The sequence below is a fragment of the Mauremys mutica genome, chromosome 5 (assembly GCF_020497125.1).
Source record: "Mauremys mutica isolate MM-2020 ecotype Southern chromosome 5, ASM2049712v1, whole genome shotgun sequence".
NCBI classification, from domain to species: domain Eukaryota; kingdom Metazoa; phylum Chordata; order Testudines; family Geoemydidae; genus Mauremys; species Mauremys mutica.
In genome coordinates, this window is record NC_059076.1 from 113,234,647 (window position 1) to 113,253,137 (window position 18,491).

At 42.6% G+C, this 18,491-nt stretch overlaps 1 protein-coding gene and 1 long non-coding RNA gene across 2 annotated transcripts in view; one reads left to right on the forward strand and one right to left on the reverse strand.

Moving 5' to 3' along the window:
• Nucleotides 1-18,491, reverse strand: part of LOC123371876 — an 80,415-nt gene that overhangs the window by 33,221 nt on the left and 28,703 nt on the right. The window lies entirely within an intron of this gene.
• Nucleotides 1,755-18,491, forward strand: part of LDB2 (LIM domain binding 2) — a 322,964-nt gene continuing 306,227 nt past the window's right edge. Inside the window, exon 1 of the mRNA XM_045019750.1 lies at nt 1,755-1,773. The gene's annotated coding sequence lies outside the window, so the exon portion shown is untranslated. The remainder of the gene's footprint in view (nt 1,774-18,491) is intronic.

Here is an 18,491-nt window from a genome sequence, read left to right on the forward strand (position 1 = left end):
TGCAACTCAACTCAACAATGCACATCATCACTGGAACTATTCAACCGATTCATCTTCCATGGCTTCCAGTTCTAAGCCATACTTCGCTGCCTTTCATCAGGGGGGAGATTGCAGCTGGCAAGTTGCTTGAGAAGGCACGTGCCATCCCAAACTTGACCTTGTTCAGCTACCTGTTTAGCCCACCAGCTACACATCTTTCATCACAACACCCACTATGGTCAAGGCTGCCACACCAGATGTGACAGTGAAGTCCCTGTGGTGGGAAGACTGGTGCTTAACATCAGCAACACATCAGTTCCTTGTCATAGACCCTACAGCTTGCCTTCCCAGCTTTGACCTGCCATGTTGTCAGTGGGCCCTCCTTAACCAATTCCATACTGGGCAAGGCCTTGTGCAGTCAGCCAGCACCATTGGGGTCTTCGAGATAATCCAAACTGCAGCTGTGGCACAGATCAAAGAATGATGCACATTGTTGAGGAGCGGCTTCTAATCAGAGTGGGCTCTGAGAGCTCCATTTGGCCACTAAGAACGCTATTGCTTGGCTCGGCGAATATGCAAACGCTAAATAAATTAATAGGACAGAGTGTAGGGAAAGGCACTCTAGATCCATTCACTGGTGAAAACTGCTGGTGGCGGGGGGTGAAGGAGTAGCTTTGATGAAGGTTTGGGTCCTGGTTCTTGAGAAACCATCTAACACTCAACTAACTAAACTTTGGGGGCCCAGGAGGGAGAAATCTATTTGATTAGACAGAAAAGGTAACTGACAGGTTCCCCCCAGGGTGACACTTGGAACTGGGGTACCACTGAGCCCCTCAGGAGTTTCCAGGTGTGTTGTAGGGAAATTGATATCCCCCATGATGTCATTGTCCCCCTGACAGATTTTGTTCCCAGTTGCTGGAAAGCTCTTTTGCTGTGACCTGGATCAAACAGTTCCCATTGTGCAGTGCTATCTCTGAGACGTTTCTATTGTACACAGTTCCTGGGGTAATCCTCGTGCTTGTGTGCATTTCCTCAATAAGCCAGTAACATTGTTTGGCCTTTTTACTGTTGTACCTGAAAGGCTGCTTGTGGGTGTTTTCAACCTCACAACATGTTTCAGTAACACATACATAGCCAAACTTCATAACTCTCACACGATGGTAGCACATACAATCCAACGAGATATGAATGTCTAGCAGATCACTTTGAGTGATACCTCACAAGGCATACTTTATACAAAACATATCCTAATTACATGACAGTGGTGAATATTGGGGTGCCAGGGGTGTCACGGTAACCATTGATAAGTATAGACCCAGATTCACGGTTTATGATTTTGGTTTGTATTGTAACCATTTATTTCCATCACACTCTCCTCTTTCTAGTTAAATCTTTATTCTCTCTTATTCTACTTCTGTGTAATTGTAAGTGCTCACAAGTACTGTGTGGTTTACAGGACTGATGGTTTAAGGTAAAACTGGTAAACTGGGGTACATGGGTGCAGAGGATATGGAATTGCTGTAAGTATCCAGTGTCGGGCTGCATATCATAAGGGTGTGATTCAAAGGGACTCAGGGACTGCAGTGCATCTGTTACTAGCCTGAAACAGGAAGGAAGGGCCGGCATAAGCCCTCAGGAGAGTGCTTGAGTGGCTGAAAGGCTGGCAGTGCCAGGGAGATGACACCCAACTACTGAAAGAAAGGCTCCCTCTCGGTAGAGGCAGGCGATAACAAGGTGACCCAGAGTCCTGGGTACCCTGGGAACTGTCACACCACCCATTTCTGAATTCATCAGGTAAGTATTTCCATCCTAGCATCTGACAGATTTGGGTTCCGAAACAGTTTCAAATATCATGCTGTTCATTAGCTGGAATTCAATTTCCTGTGCCTCTGCACTACCGTTTTGTTTCGGTGCATAATGTGTGCATATTAATTAGAAACAACGATAACAAAGTTTTGTTAAAAAAGAAGGGTGTGTAAATAAAAGCTGCCTGGGGCAAAGCTGTGTTTTGGCCAGTTATATAATAACTATTTACAGTGCTCTTCAGTTAAACCATATAAAAAAAGTAGATTTACCATAGCAACCGAAGCAAGTCTGTGTTACATTTTAAATCTCTGAGATACTCGGAACCTTACTAAGAAAACACACTGGAATAAAATGTGAACTTGTGTGCCTTCCCCATGTTTGAAGGGAAGACCTTGTTTCTTATTTCCATGCCAGTATTTAATGCTCCCTTTGTTATCAGAGTTGTTTTGTTCTCTGTGCATTGTTACACTTGCACTCGTCCTTTGCCTGAGATGCAAGAGGCAGCTGAAATGTGCTCTGTTCTGAGACATTGTGGTGCTGCTGTGCGAGTGCAGCAAATGGTGGCTATTAAGCTATTGTGATTTTTTTTTAATGGAGTGCTTGAATAAATTCCACATGTGAACATACAGGCAAACATACAGGCATCTATAGGCAAAACAATTCTGTAGCTCCATGCCTATTTTACATAAAACTATACATTGTGCTTGCCTGAATCCTAGTCACAAAAAGGTATGTAATTGTCTGAGGGATTTTATTTTTCTTCCCCTGTTCTCATTAGTTCTCTCTGGATTAGAGGATACAACATGTCTATACATTAAAAAATAATTTTGTTATGAATCTTTTAAGTCCACATCAGTGTATGTATTTGTATCAGTAGGGGAAGGCGAGCGAGGTGTTGGTTGATCCATTAGTGCCTTATGCATTTTTGTCCTTTAGGGGTAGTAAATTAGGATTTTATTCCACTTTTTGATGGGAACCATTTTTCCTCTGTCTGATCTGTCCCTGCTCTTGGTGAAGTAATTACAAATCCTCTCATCAAGACAATCTGGAGAATAAACTAGCTTTTCTCCCCATACTATTTATAGTACCTTTGTCTGAATCTCTTCTGGAGAATGGGGCTCTCACAGTAACATGGCCAGCTCTTAAGCCAGGATTGATTTGGATAGCATGTAATAAATATTTTGCATCTTTTTTCTGGAGATTCAGACAAAAGTTAAAGGAGTCTTACAACAATGATGGGAGGGATGGAAGTGGGTAATCTGAGGGATAGAGAGTTTGTGCCTGCCAAAGGTCACACAATGAGTAGCTGACAGAGCAGCATATAGGCTCACTGCTGTTTGAGGTGTTAAACTGATTCTGGCATGGTATTGTTGGTCCAGGTCTTGATGCATAAGCATCTTTTACAAAATGTGTCCCTGTGACCCTTATGGAAACTCTATCCCTCACCCATATCTTTATCAGATTTTCTTAGTTCATTGCCAAGGTTGCTTCAGTACAACTCACATTATGTTCTAGGATTTGAATTGATGTCTGCTCTGCACAAAACTTCAGCCTACTGATGGCAATGGGGGTTTCATATTCTTATCTGAGGATAGAACTTGGCTCTTGACTAGAACCTCACCACGCTTGATTAGCATGGGCGCATGAAACTTACTAGAACACATCGTGTTGATTTGATAATTTTTTGTTTAAAAACATTTTAAATGAAGCATTGCAACAAGATCCATTTTGGCCTTATCCAAATTGAACATTTCAGTTTTACATATTGAAATGACTTTTTGTTTTGAATCTTATTATGTATTATAGTTACAAATGTAATTCTGATTTCTATCAAAATGAAATGTTTTGATTGACCCAAAATTTAATTTTATGGGAAATGTCAAAAAATTGTTTTCATTTTGATTTGGAAAGAAAATAAATTTTGAAATCGCAGAATTTCCTGCACAACAAAAATTCTCAGTTCTGACCAGCTCTTATTGTTACCTATCAGATGTCTTTTCCAGTGGCATAATTCAGAAATCTATCCAGTGTTGCTCCCATTAATCACTTCTACATTAGCATGTCCAGCTTTTGTTAAAGTTAAGCAAAACCAACAAATGAAATATGAATTTTCAGTAGCTTACATACAGCTGGAATTCAAAAACAATTACTACTTTCTTCCTTTTCTCATCTTGGAATTCATCATGCAGTGGCAATTTGAAATTTACAATTCAGACATTTAACATTCTTCAAGGAGAACATTATCATTTGAAAACCTTATTAAGAGAAATGTCTGTGCTAAAAACTGGAGCTATCTTTTTGTAAGGAGACCTCAGTCATTTACATTTCAGTTCAGCTTCCCATCTTCTGCTAAATAACTCTGACATATTCTTCAGATGCAAATTATTTTCTGAAAGTTACCCAAATTAGATATTTGCCTAAAAGAATTTTAATGTGACAACTCGGGCATCCTGTTCTATCTCCTCATTGCACCTTTCCAGGAAATGCAGAACGTAGATGTAATGGGATTTCAGTATTGAAAATAATGACTTTTGCTAGTTAGTAGGGACAGGTGAACCTCAAAAGAGATAAGCACCCCAAAATCTGAAACTGACACCCTAAGAGGTTTTTTTTTTTTTTTTTTTTTAATTTGCATGGTGGTCTCAAATACAGTTTTGGTGATGAGCACTATTGTAAAAACCTAGGAAAATAGCACCTCGGGATTTTCAAAAGTACCTAATCAGGGTAGGCATCTAATTCTTGTTAATTTGAATGGGAGTTAGGTCCCTAACCTGCTTAGTGTAAATTCCAGTTGGCACCTCTCTGCACCTTTAGATGGCTAAATACCTATGTAAATCAGGCCCTTATTTATTATTATTTAATATCTATATTGCAGGAGTGTTTAGAGTCACCAGTCAGGATCCTGCCCTCCTTGTGGCATGCACTGTGCACACACACAGGCTCTGTCTCAAAAATTTTGCAGTCTATGAACATTTGAACCAAGCTCTAGGACTTGCATCATTTGGAATAGAAGTCTGGGGAGAAAGACTTCCTTGTAAAATTTCAAGTTCCTCCTGATTCTGGTTGGTCAGCAAAAGCCTTTCTTGTGACACATCAGCACTTCCAGTGCTGACCAGACCCCCAAATTGGGTAAAAATGTAAAATAATGGGGGTAATTGGAAGAGAAATTGAACCACATTTTTTTAAGTGTCTGCATTCAGTTTGGGGCAAAGGTTTTGTGTGATGGGGAGGTGGTTCTTAATTTGGTCTGGACTGTTTTTTAACTCCATACCAGTTAAATGGTATATTTTGAAAATGGGCAAGGGAAAAATATGCACATAGCAGACACAATTTAATACCATCTTTTTGTGTGTTCCCAAATCATGTACTGTCAGTCTAGGTGACTTACTTTAGATTAAGAAAAGTAGCAAAGAGAGAGAGTAAGTATAAAATATCTGAGTGAGGAAGTAGAGTATGTCACTTTGTAAGCTCTTGTACTGCCTCATAGCCCTGTCCCTCCTTATCCCAACACATGTGCAGGCATATTTTCAATTTAAGGTGCAGAACACAGAAAAGAATATCATAGTTACTGTGGTGGGGTGCATAGACTACATGGCCGAGAAAGGAGGCCCTGGTGGAGGGACTAGCTCCACCACTCCAGCCCTGTCAATCTTGCATGATAAGGAGGAGGCCTATAAAGGGGAGGAAACTGCAGTGTGTGTGGGAGGAGCAGGAGCGCTCTAAAAAGCTTGAGGAGGAGCCAGGACACCTTCCCTGCGACCCTGAGGAGAGTACAGTGGGCTGCCAGGGGAAAATGGACAGGCGTGTAAGATCTGAGGTCGTCTTCTGCAGTAAAAACAACAGCCATGAGCTAAGTTGAAGAGAGTCACATCCTCACATTCCATATAAATTGCATCAAAACAATGTAATATTGGGCTGTTAAGAAGGCATCCCTGTCCTAATGGTAGCCACCAACACCAGATAAAGAAACAGATCTTAAGATGGTTAAAGGAAACTTTGTTTGATAGCATTCTGTCTGACAAGAAACCACTTAACAGTTGTGACTGTGAAATCTATACTTCCATTGTTTTGCCTTTATGGTCCCTGCTTCTCTACTGTTTATCTGTATGGTCTCTGTCTGGTTCTTTAATTATTTCTGTCTGTTGTATAACTAATTTTGCAAGATTTAAATCAACGAAAGTGATCAGGTATAATTGGTTAAAGAATTGATTCATAATGTGCTAAGAATGGTTACAGAATTGTTTTGTAATGGGCTAGAATTGGTGAAAAATACTGTTTTGTAGTGCTTTAGTTTAAAATGATTGGTTAAGGTATAGCTACATAGGACCCAAGTTTTAACTATATAAACTGGGCTCCGAAAGGAAGTTCTTTGGAACCTAACTCCAGGACACAGCGCAAGATCAGAGCTGTCAGACCTCAAAACCCTGCCAACCATACCGTGCAGAAGCTGGAGCCCTGGACGATCTAAGCTTGATTAGCCCTCAAGAAAAGTTCATCTCCTTTATTGGGAGTGGTGAGCATTGTATGCTTAGCATGTGTATTCTGTTTTGGTAACTGTTAATAAATAGAGGTTAAGGAGATTACTGTGTAAGGCTCTTTCACTGGTAAAAGGGCCCACAGACCTGCAGAGCCCTGGGAATGGATGTTAGCCCAGAGCCCACAGAGAAGAAAAGTTGGGTCCCTCAGTAGCTAAAGGGGGGGGAGGGGTGAGAGCCCTAAATTGTGCGGGTAACAAAACAGAGCCTGATTCCAAGGCCCAGCTAGAGCAATTTCCACAAAACTCACTATGTTGGTGCTGGATCTCTGGCAGCACTGTAGACTTGCAACCCCCCTGGGGCTACAGGGAGGGATTATGCTCAAATGCATCAGCATTCATTTTGATCCCCCCTCTAGAGAGACTTAAGAAGGCGCACAAATGGCAGAGCATCCCCTTGGCAAACAGTAAGGAAGTGGGGCCTGTGTTGGAACCACCCGGTGGAGACAACTGGGCGTGGTCAGGTTCTCCCACCCTTGGAGGGGAGAACCACTGAAAATTCTGTCACAGTTACTCCCATGGCGGGTTGGGTGAGTGCTTGAATATCGGTTTAATGCTGTACAGTATTGCTTAATCGCTGCAACTATACTGAGCAGCAGACTTAGAATGAAAAGTTTCTGCAACCTAAACTTAGTGCCAATTAAGAGACATGAGGCAACATTTTCAAAGGCATCTGCATGACCTAGGAGCCTAAGTCCCATTTTCAAAAATGACTTTGGGGCTTAGGAACTCAAGTGCCACTATGAATGCAGAATGCACTAGATACCAACACAGAACCCCATGGCTCTATTCTAGTCAGGAGTTAAATTTGCTTTGAGTTGGTGGGGGTCCTTCTAAGATAGGTTGCTCAGGAGTAGCCACTTAACAGGAGCTCAAAGCCAGTACAGTAACTAATTCATGTATAAATGCACATATTATATACACAATTTTAAAACGCACACACCCATAATATTTGTTTACATATGAACTTCCTTGGAAGATGTATAGGAACATAGAATTGGTGTGTTTTGAGTATGCTAGCAATCAGACTTATTTTAGATTAGTTTTGTATTCGCCATGTTAGTTTCATTAAAGAAGTGGCAAGGAAGTCTGTATTTCATGACCTGACCAGGCTGCATGCAATCCATGGGTTACATGTTGTTGTTCTCTCAGTTCATTAGAGCTGGCTGGAAAACTGAATTTCTCATCCATGGAAATTTTTTTCTGCAAAAATAAACTATCTTTATGAATTAGGATAAAATGGGGGGGGGAGAACAGATTTTTTTCACAGGAGAAAAAATTCCATTTTGGGAGAATACAAACTGAATTTTTGAGTGTTCTCCTAGGTGCCCAACTCCCTGGACAGCTGCCTCCCAGAGGCTACCTGACTTCACAGGGACCTGGCTACCTGGGGAGGCAGGAAGACCCAGGAGGCATCTGCCTGGGGAGTCAGGGAACCAGCTCACCAAACAGCTGCCTCCCCTTGCTCCATGGGGAACAGGGAATCCATGGGGAACAGGTAGCTGCCCAAGGAGCTGGGCAGCCCAGGGTATCAGCTTTCCAAAGAGTCAAGGAGCTGGGTAAGCCCAGGCTGGCCAACCTGCCTGACTGGGTTCCGTCAAAAGTTTTGACAAAATTGACACATTCCCATGGATGTATGGGCACTGGGAGGCTTTCGGGGACAGAGAACTGTTCTCACGGGATGGGCTCCACCTGTGTAGGGAAGGAAGTAGAATTCTAGGAGGGAGGCTGGCTCATCTGATTAAACAAGCTTTAAACTAGACATTGGGGGGAGATGGTTGGGAGAGGTCCAGGTACTCTCCACGCCAAATTTATACATTGAGAGGGAGAACAACAGGATAACAACAGATATAGCCAGAGGGGGAGGGTTAGGTATAAGGAAGAGCGGGGGGATGGATACTAGACCGACAGGTCATACTGGTAGTACTGTGTCCCTACCAAGTTGGGTGAAAAGGGTGAGAGGAGCCAAACAGCAAAAATTAGGATGTCTGTTCACCAATGCGAGAAGCTTAGGTAACAAAATGGAGGAACTGGAGCTCCTGGTCCGAGAATTGAAACCGGATATCGTAGGAATAACCGAAACATGGTGGAACGGTAGCCATGACTGGAGTACAGGTATGGAAGGGTATGTGCTGTTTAGGAAAGACCGAAACAAAGGTAAAGGTGGGGGAGTAGCATTGTATGTCAATAATGAGGTGAAATGTAACGAAATAACTAGCAATGCAATGGATAATACGGAGTCTGTTTGGGCAATGGTGACATTGGGGAAGAAAACTACTAGAGTGTCCCCTGGGATAGTGATTGGGGTGTGCTATAGACCGCCGGGATCTAGCCTGGATATGGATAGAGAGCTCTTTAATGTTTTTAAGGAGGTAAATACTAATAGGAACTGTATGATCATGGGAGACTTTAACTTCTCGGATATAGATTGGGAAACAAATGCTAGTAATAATAATAGGGCTCAGCTTTTCCTAGACGTGATAGCTGATGAATTCCTTCATCAGGTAGTTGCTGAACCGACGAGGGGGGATGCCATTTTAGATCTGATTTTGGTGAGTAACGAGGACCTTGTTGAGGAAATAGTTGTAGGGGACAACCTTGGCTCGAGTGATCATGAGCTAATTCGTTTCAAAATAAATGGAAGGATAAACAAAATTGCATCTGAGACTAAGGTTTACGATTTCAAAAGGGCTAACTTTACTAAATTACGGCGACTAGTTAGGGAAGTGGACTGGACTAACATATTTAGGGATCTAAAGGCGGAAGATGCCTGGGGTTACTTCAGGTTGAAGTTGCAGGAGCTGTCAGAGGCCTGTATCCCGAGAAAGGGAAAACAGTTCGTAGGTAGCAGTTTTAGACCGAGCTGGATGAGCAAGCGTCTCAGAGGGGTGATTAAGAAAAAACAGAAAGCGTACAAGGACTGGAAAATGGGAGGGATCAGCAAAGAAACCTACCTTATTGAGGTCAGAGGGTGTAGGGAAACAGTGAGGAAGGCAAAGAGACGGGTGGAGATGGACCTAGCGAAGGGGATTAAAACCAATAGCAAAAGGTTTTTTAGCCATATAAATAAGAAGAAAACCAAGAAGGAAGAAGTGGGACCGCTTAAAACTTTAAACGGAGTGGAGATTAGGGATAATCTTGGCATGGCACAATATCTAAACAAATATTTTGCCTCGGTCTTTAATGAGGCTAATGAAGGGCTAAGGAATAGTGGTAGAGGGACTGATGGGAATGAAGATATGGGGATAGACATTACGGTATCTGAGGTAGAAGCCAAACTTGAAGAGCTTAACGGAAGTAAATTGGGGGGCCCGGATAATCTTCATCCTAGAATATTAAGGGAATTGGCGAGTGAAATTGCAAGCCCGTTAGCGATGATTTTTAATAAATCTCTAAACTCGGGGGTTGTACCGTTTGACTGGAGATTAGCTAATATAGTTCCTATATTCAAGAAGGGGAAAAAAAGTGACCCGGGTAACTACAGACCTGTTAGTTTAACATCTGTAGTATGCAAAGTCATGGACAAAATTTTAAAGGAGAGAGTGGTTACGGACCTTGAGGCCGATGGCAACTGGGACAAATTACAGCATGGTTTTACGAAAGGTAGATCGTGCCAAACCAACCTGATCTCCTTCTTTGAGAAAGTAACAGATTTTTTAGACAAGGGAAATGTGGTGGATCTAATATATCTTGATTTCAGTAAGGCGTTTGATATGGTACCGCATGAGGAATTACTGGTTAAATTGGAAAAGATGGGGATCGAAATGAAAATCCAGAGGTGGATAAGGAGCTGGTTAAAGGGGAGACTGCAGAGGGTCGTATTGAAGGGTGATCTGTTGGGTTGGAGGGGGGTTACCAGTGGAGTTCCTCAAGGTTCGGTTTTGGGTCCGATTTTATTTAATCTATTTATCGCTGACCTCGGAACCAAAAATAGGAGTGGGCTGATAAAGTTTGCGGATGACACCAAGTTGGGAGGTATTGCCAATTCGGAAAAGGATCGGGATATCCTCCAGGGAGATTTGGATGACCTTGTAAACTGGAGTATTAGTAACAGGATGAAATTCAATAATGAGAAGTGTAAGGTTATGCATTTAGGGATGACTAACAAGAATTTTAGTTATAAGCTGGGGACGCTCCAGTTGGAAGTAACGGAGGAGGAGAAGGACCTAGGAGTCCTGGTTGATCGTAGGATGACTATGAGTAGGCAATGTGATGTGGCCGTTAAAAAAGCTAATGCGGTCTTGGGATGCATTAGGCGAGGTATTTCTAGTAGAGATAAGGAGGTGCTAGTCCCGTTATATAAGGCGTTGGTGAGACCTCATTTGGAGTATTGTGTGCAGTTTTGGTCTCCCATGTTTAAGAAGGATGAATTCAAACTGGAACGGGTACAAAGAAGGGCCACTAGAATGATCCGAGGAATGGAAGGAGGAATATATCAGAGGGATAAATACCAGGGAGGGAGAGGAATTATTTCAGCTCAGTGCTAATGTGGACACGAGAACAAACGGATATAAATTGTCAGTCAGGAAATTTAGGCTTGAAATTAGACGAAGGTTTCTAGCCATCAGAGGAGTGCAATTCTGGAACAGCCTACCGAGGGAAACAGTGGGGGCAAAGGACCTCCATGACTTTAAGATTAAGCTGGATAAGTTTATGGAGGGGATGGTATGATAGGATAATGGGTTTAGTCAATAGGTCAATAACGTGCCACACTGGTAATTAGTACAAAGGGTCAATGTTGGGATATTGTTAGCCTTTTCCAGAGGGTCTGTCTGGAGAGTCTTGCCCGCATGCTCGGGGTTCAGCTGATCACCATGTTTGGGGTCGGGAAGGAATTTTCCTCCAGGGTAGATTGGCAGTGGCCCTGGAGGTTTTTCACCTTCCTCCGAAGCATGGGGCAGGGGTGGCTTGCTGGTGGATTATCTGCTACTTGAAGTCTTTAAATCATGATTTGGAGCATTCAACAGCAGAGTCAAGGGAGAGAATTAGTTCAGGAGTGGGTGGATCGGCTTATGTGGCCTGCATCTTGCAGGAGGTCAGACTAGATGATCATAATGGTCCCTTCTGATCTTGAATTCTATGATTCTTTGAGTGTTTTGATTCTGTCAAATCAGCATTTCGTGACAGAAAAGTGTTCCACTGGAAAATCTTCACCCAGTTCTGCACTTAGAAACTGTTTATCAAAACCACCTATCATTTAACTACTTTTGTGATCATCTGTGTCTTGTACTAATTCTTAGGTGCCTCACAGGAACACTGTTGTGTTACACTTTTTGAGGTTGTGCGAGAGGACAGCAGCTTGTTCTTTGCTGGCACAGGAAGAACCCCGAAGTGCAGAGCTAGGGTTTGATTTCGATAAATATTCTCATGACCATGATGACCTCTTGCATCTGCAAACTTAACTTTTTCTTACTAGCTTTTCAGCCCTTCTTGTGACATTTCCAGCTGGGCCTACACAAATGGGTGGAGGAGAGGATCCTGAACATTGCAGAACCTTATAAAGATTGAGTTCTGTTCTGGAAATAGATGTTGATTTTGGGATAGGGAAGGGTGGCTTTTTTCTCTAGAGAAAGATTAGGCCAAAATACAGGATATAAGATCCCCTGAACTTTCATAAAGTTTTAATTGAGATCTGAACTTTGCAGTTAGGGAAGCCCTATAACTCTTTCCATGTGCACGTCTGTTATACGTCATCTCCACTTTGTGTTGCAGTTTACCTAAAATCTTTGTAATGATTTCAGAGATCCCAAAGCCTCCCATTTATGGTGTGCTAGCTTATTTGACACAACTGACTAATTGGTGTGACTTTCCTAGATTAGCCCATTGGGGTTTTATATAGTTTGCTGTTGTAATGAAGTGTCTATTTAGTTAAGTCAAAGTTCTTCATCAGGAAAGCAAGGGATGAATTTCTGAGGTTCAGATATGTACTGTATGCTACAACACATTACAGGAAAGCAATAGTGTTTTAATTCATTTTACTTTACTTCCATTCATGGATTGGAAGGCTGAACATGTTTCAGCTTTAAATGCTTTAGCGGTGGACAGGTTGGATTTTCATTACTTCTAAAAATGTAGTTTATTTCTTTCTCTTTCTTTTAATGGAATGAGAGGCGTTAAAACCTATGTGCTGTAAAGCTGGCAGACTTCTAAAAGTTCTCTACCAGTTCACCAAGCTCAGTGAAAGAGCAGCTATCTTCAAGCTTGCTTAACTTTTGTTCCTAGGCTCATAATTAAAGCCACTCAAACGCTTCTGATTTCAAACAGGTCACATCTGATTTAATCTAAAACATTCCCTTTGACTCCTCTTAACCTGGCCTTGTTCCACACACACACACTCTCTCTCTCTCTCTCTCTCTCTCTCACACACTCACACATGCACAGACGTTGCCATTATGAAAGCTGGAAAAAAATAGTGATTATTAATCATTCATTACTTAAAAATCCATAGGCATCTACAGCTAGATTTCTAGTCCTGGTAACTGAAAATATTATTTCCATCACTCTCATTCAAGACTATTTCCTTCTTATCTTTAAAAATATTGTAATAGTAATAGCCTTTATGATATGGGTGTCCCTCTGTATTAGATTGAATAGGTTTGTGGTATGCACTCTTCAAGTTAGGTCATCCATCTTTAGATACTTGGCCCCCATTATGTGAGCACATCATTCTTTAGCGTATTTTTCCTCACAAGAGGTAGGGAGTTCTAGTATTCCCATTCTACAGATGGAGAACCAAGATGCAGAAATACTAAAGGCCAATTTTTTAAAGGTATTAGATGCCTAAAGAAGCAAATAGGCACTTAGTGGGATTTTCAGGCATATTCAGGCACCCAACTCCCATGTAAATTGATTTCAGTGGGAATTAGGCATGCTTATCTGCATCTACAGGTACCTAAATACCTCTGTAAATGTGGCCCTAATTGATTTGCTCATGGTCACACAGGAAGTGTGCGGCAGAGCAGGGGCTTTAACCCAGAGCTCCCAAGTCCTGTGCTAGCATCCTATTCACTTCCTCTCTGAAAGTCTGTTCCAGTAACAATAAGTTTATTTTGTTTATTAGGTGTCATCTGCTAGGACAGTGACCTTTGCCAAGTCTTTTCCCTCATTCTTGTGCCCTAAGGCTATCAGCAAGAAATAATAGTAATAACAAATTAGATGTAATGACACGGTCATAGGCTGCTTTCACTGGTGTGTTAACTGGACCAGTCAACTTTTCCCTTTGCAACTGTTTGTTTTTAATCTGACCATATATCACTGGTATCTAACATTAGCAAAAAACCAAATATCTTTCCATATTTAATGTTCCTATTACCCTATCTAAAAACTATCCTATTCATTAGAAATCATTCAAGCCCTTGCTCATGCAACCCCTTGTCTTCTCACTGTTCACATAAAAAATACTCATACCACACAAAGACATCTGCACAGCTTTAAGTTTCTACTCAACCTCTTTTTCCTTAACTTGAAATGTTAAACCAAAGTACTGAAATTTGCTGCAAGGAAAGTAATGATGCTCAAAAAGGAATTCAGTGCAACAGGAAAGAACCATTTTAATTAGCTGACATAATTGCATTGTTTAGGTTTCTTTTAAAAATCAATGAAGTGGCTGGAAATGATTTTACTAATGTCTTCATGCCCTTAAAGCCCTCACTAGGCAACCTTCATTCTCCCATAAAAGACGTTTACACCCTTTTGAAATTATTATAAAGACAATCATTAATGGGAAGGGGGTAAACATAACTCTTCTCCAGGGGAGTAAGAGGTAGGAGGGCTGCATGCTATGGGTGTGCCTTTAGTGGTGACAAAAACAGGTTTCAAAGCTGGTCACAAAGCAAAATCCTCTCCCTGTCTCTATCTTCTTGTGTTTCTTATTCTTTCTGAGCTCGAGTAGGCCAGGAAGATATGCCACAAGCACACTTCTCTCCTCCCTCAATCTTCCACTCACTCCCTCCCCAGCACAGAACACCACTGATCTCTTCACCAGTTTAGTAGAAGTATTTTGTTCCTGGGCTTGTGCTCAGTCAGGCTCAAATACTCAAACCAAAACAAAAAACTTCCCAACCCAAGCCATTTCCCATGGTGCCTTCTGCCCCTATATCTCCTGACAATGTAGCACACATATTACGACATCTAATGTTTTTAGGTATGTATAATTTATGCTTGCCATTGACAACAATGATTATTTTAGATACGTAAAATCTAATAAACATTCTGATAAGGTACAGTTTAAAATTATCAAAAAACCTGGGCCCCATCCTCCCATAGTGGTCATGCAGTAACCCAAAATCCAACCACTTATAAGCATTATGATGGGACATGCCTCCATCCCACTGATAGAGAGGTTAATGAGCATACCTGTGCACAGGCAGTGCCAATAAGGTGCATCTACACAACATGCTCCACCTGCAGATGGGGAGTGAGGAATTTGCCAAGGAAGAGAGGCTACCATTGCGCTCCAATAGCAAGGAGAGCCCAGCCTTGGGTAGTGGCTGGTCTTTCTTCTCTCTGTGCTCCTTGTTTGGTTGCACACTGACACTGCAAGCCTCATATGGGTAAAGGGCCCAGCCAACAACCTGTGGTGGGAATGCCTCCAGGGTCTAGAGGTAATTGGATCACAAAGGATCCCAGGAGTGAGCTGGACTTCTGCCTGGAACTGTGAGATTGCCCAGGATTGGAGGCTCCTGTAGGCGACCCAAGGGCAGGTCCATCACATGTGAAAATTGACTGCCCCTCATTGACTAGGGGTTTATACTAACCAGAACTACTCTCCACTCACCACCAATGATACCCGATCCTATTTATCTTACTGGACTGGAGATGACGCAACACCTCTGAGTGGAGTGTTAGTACAACTGTGGAAATGGCAGAAGTCTGACCAGAAAGGTTGATTTCTATGCTCTATGCAATGCAGTTGTATATGTTGAAAACTAAAGAGAAAAGAGGAAACTTGCCAGTTATTAGGAAAGGGATTCTTTTTACTGAGAAGAGAGAAGAGAAGTAGCATCTACCTCTTCTGGCTGAGGTTAGTGACACAATGTGAAAGGCACTCCCTACTACTACCGCTAATGTTGCTATCCGTTCCACCATGCCCCACATATGCCTTCTCTTGCCAAGCTTGTAACAACAACAGAAACTGATTGGCTTTTGCGCTTGCTCTGAAAATCAATGATGGTTTAGGTTTCCTTGTTGCTGGCACAGAACACATTGCAAGGATACTGCTCCTCTCTTTTGCCCCTCCTCTCCTTTCTCTGTCTTCTCCTGGGTGGCTGAGAGTGTAGGCTCTGATTCTGCAGATATTATACATGTGCTTAACGTTACACACACGAGTAGTTCCATTGAAAGGCTATCTTACGCTACAGGGACATAGACAGAAAGATGAAGACTGACCAATGCACACCTCTTTCCTGTAATAGGATTTTTAAAATACATCATGAATCCAATCCTGCAGCAAAATTCCCATTAACTTACTTCAGTGAATGAAGAATGGATTAAGCTTGAATGATCAGGTCTTCAGAACCAAGCAGAAAACTCCATTGTCCCTGAGACTTCACCCTATGGGAAAACTTCTGCTCAAGACCGTCCCTGATTTCCTGTCCCAAACAAACAATACAGAAAAAGGTACTAAATATTTTTTTCTTTTTGGTTCCAGACCAAACACCAAATGATCTCCATGGCTATTTCCAAATGTACAGAATGCCCATTGCCCTAGCAGCTAAATCGCAGCTTTTGGCAGTCAAACTTATTTTCTTGAGTCACGCACCTCAGTTCTTTCTTTCCAAGCTCTTTATTGCTGTGTCTGAATATTGCTGATCACATGTCAGTCAGTGAAAATGTAAATGGAACTTACCCTTTGACTTTCAATTCCTTCCCATCTTCTCATGCAATTTTTTTTGTTTTTATTAAGTGCAAAACAACATCGCTGGCTTTAAAAAAACAAACAAAAAAACCAACCCACACCTTCCCCCACGCCTCTTTGGCGTCAGTTGGGAGGTGCGGGGGGAAGCCGTGCTAGTGGAATTCAAAAGGCCAAAATGCAAACATTTCTGTTAATATGTGAAATGGGCTACATAGTGGTAGCAGCAATCAATAAAAATATTCCTTCCGAGAAACCACTAACAGACAATTTGGAGGATCAAGAGGTAAACAGTAAGAAATAGCCAATCTATTGTATGAAAAAACATGCCAGTCCTGTAATGAAGAATCTCATTGCTAAGGAGATTCACTCTAGGAGGCTTAATGTGTGTATTCTTAGGAAGATGAAATCAAGAAAGGAACTCAAGAAGCAGCAAATCAAATGATACCTTCTGTAAAACATGCACTTTGTACCTTGGTTTTTGGGGATGCAGAGACATGAAACTTTTTTTAAAAAGAAAAATACTTTGAAAATTCTGCAGGGTAAGACTAAAGCACACTCTCATTCTGGAATAGAAATGATTAAGTAGCTGTGATGTCATGCCATTTTAAAGATCTGTGGGACTAGAACCCAGCGCCGTGGAGCCTGGGACAGCTGATGTTCCCCCCCATTGTCACCAGGAGGCCATGAAGACTTGCATCCAAGCAGCACTGTGGAGATTAAGCACCACAGGAAGTGCTGCCCAAAGGGTCCAGAGTGAAAGCACCTTGCAGCCTTTGATTGGCCCATGCTCACTATGTAACCTGGAAAGGTATCCCAAGATGTTGTCTGAACAACCATGCAGACTTCTGGCCTGCTGTGACTCCAGACTTCACATTACTTTCTGGTCTCCAGCCTCCAACCTCCATTTACTCTGACCTGACCTGTGCCTCCTGATTCCATTCTCGTATTACCTCTGATCTCCGACCCTGGCCTGACTCCGACCCTGGCTCTTGCTTATCAATTCTAGCTCTAGTGATTATGCCCATCCCTGTTCACTGACTACTACTACTGCCTTGTGGCCATCCTTGACCCGTGGACACCAGCCCAACTGTGACTGGTAGGCCAGCCCGCCTATGCCCCTGGTTCCTTACGGCCATTAGCTCTAGGAAGAGTTAATTTGGTTTATTTCCTCAGTACTTGTATTACAAAATAGAGTAGAGAAACTGAGAGGGGGTTATGCTTTGTGCACTGTGCCACTTGCATTTGAGACAATGCAACACATTGATCATTGATTTGAATGAGGACCACTTTTGGGGACAAGAGATAATTAGTTTCATTATTTTACCCAAGTATATGTTTGGAATTCAGCCACTTAAGCAAAGAGTGAACTACCTATATTTTAGATCCTACCTATCTATGCATTTGCATAGATGCCCTCAGCCATTAATGTTACACTAAGCATAGGATTTCTACCAGCCCCTTCCTACATGATTATCTGTAATGCAGACAAGTGTTCATTTTGTTCCTTTTTTTTTTCCAAATAGTATCAGACTTTATCACTGTGTAGTGATGTTTTCTTTTGAGGATGATCAACTTTTACACATTTTCTGGTTTTAATTCTATTTAAAATTAATTCTTTCAGTTGCTGCACTATTGTGATAATTTGAACAGGTCCTGGGACTTCTGAGACAATTACTGTAGTGTTCATGACATCAACATTTGGTCAAATGCTTAGGGTTCCCAGGTGTCCAGTTTTTGACTGGAACACACGGTTGAAAAGGGAACCTGGCAGCTCCAGTCAGCACTGCTGACTGGGCCATTAAAAGTCCGGTTGGCAAGGCTGGCAGGCTCCCTACCTGGCTCTGCGCAGCTCCCTGGAAGTGGCAACATGTCCCTCAGCTCCTAGGTGGAGGGATGGCTGGGGGCTCCGCGAATTACTCGCACCCGAGCACCGGCTCCACAGCTCCCATTGGCCAGGAACTGTGGCCAATGGGAGCTGTGGAGGCAGCATGCAGAGCTGCCTGGCTGCACCTCTGCCTAGGAGCCAAGGGATATGTCACCACTTCCGGGGAGCCCCCTGACGTAAGTGCTGCCTGGAGCCTGCACCCCTCACCCCCTACCCTCTCACACCCCAACCCCCTGCTCCTGCCCTGAGTCCCTTCTTGCATCCAAACTCCCTCCCAGAGCCCACGCTCCACACTCCCTTCTGCACCCCTGGCCCAGCCCTGAGCCCCTTCCCACACCCAAACTCTCTGCTGGAGCCTGCACCCCTGCCCCAGCCCAGAGCCCCCTATTACACCTGGAGCCCCTCATTTCTGGCCCCACCCTGGAGCCTTC